The 1,032-nt window shown below is 37.2% G+C and overlaps 1 long non-coding RNA gene across 6 annotated transcripts in view; it reads right to left on the reverse strand.

The window, feature by feature from the left end:
• Positions 1 to 8: 8 nt before the first annotated feature.
• Positions 9 to 1,032, reverse strand: part of LOC119643295 — a 2,000-nt gene continuing 976 nt past the window's right edge. For 3 of the 6 annotated variants that reach the window (XR_005248261.1, XR_005248259.1, XR_005248260.1), the window contains exons 2-3: positions 738 to 928; positions 9 to 619 (exon numbers count right to left, since the gene is read on the reverse strand). This is a non-coding gene — a long non-coding RNA (uncharacterized LOC119643295). Of the gene's footprint in view, positions 620 to 737; positions 1,027 to 1,032 lie in introns of those variants that run through there. The other 3 variants (XR_005248258.1, XR_005248256.1, XR_005248257.1) reach the window with 3 other exon arrangements.

Below are 1,032 nucleotides of genomic sequence, written 5' to 3' on the forward strand. Positions count from 1 at the left end.
TAATTAATTTTGTTTCACTTACTTAAGCGTTCTTAAATTTTTTCAATGCAATTTAAACCATATTTGGTGTACTTTCAGCAGAACTCTGATGCGTACGTTACGGCAGGCAGCGCGAACAATCTATTATAAGTTTGCAAAGACTTCCTATATCTATCTGATTGAGACGTTAATGAAATTCTCTCTGTGGTTTCATTTCAAAAGATAGCGTACCGGGTACTATAGGATGCTATTAGTTGCGCAATTCAATTTCCGGGTTTCGCATATGGATAGCGGTAATAGCATATAGTTTGAGCATACATTTTTGAAGTCATCTACTTTTTTTTTAAAAGCTTGGACAGCTCCATTTGCTAACAATCATCTCATTGCAAAAATATTTTCTGCAACAAGAAAGATCGCCAGTTTTGTGCGATAAAGAATATCATACGCGGAAAACTTTACTCTTTCTGATTAGTTCGAAGCACAGTGCTGTTGAATAGTTAGACAATGCGTTACGATATTCAAAGTCAGTAGACTTAAATTAAATCGTAGCTATAGAGAGGACCCAAGTCGCCCACCCAGAGCACTCATTACACTGCGGCCACCAAGTTACTATCTGTCGTTCCTCTTTCCTCACTTCTATCTATTAAAAAAAAAAAGAGTAAAATATATTCATGGCGATCCCATTTGCGCTACATTATGATTTGTTCCAACCAAATGAAACCATCAGTACGTAACGCAAAGTAATGAATGAAACTCACCGAGCAAGTCTTTTACAAAAGTAGCCTGGAAGATGCCTCGCTTGCCCCGCTTTCATGGATAGGCATTATCCGCTCTGAATAACATTAGTTTCAATCGATCATTCGTCTGATGGCACCTACATAGTAGGGCTTCTCGTGGATTCCCCGTTGATAGCCAGTTGTTCTCGCCGCACAGACTTTGCTGATGCTGACTACAGGATGGAAAATTTATTGACCAGCGATGGATAGATAATATTTCAAAAGAAAAAAATATATCCCAAAATTTGTTATTGTTCTTTTCATTTTTTTTTTTTTT

Source organism: Glossina fuscipes, unplaced genomic scaffold (assembly GCF_014805625.2).
Source record: "Glossina fuscipes isolate IAEA_lab_2018 unplaced genomic scaffold, Yale_Gfus_2 60078, whole genome shotgun sequence".
Lineage (NCBI taxonomy): Eukaryota > Metazoa > Arthropoda > Insecta > Diptera > Glossinidae > Glossina > Glossina fuscipes.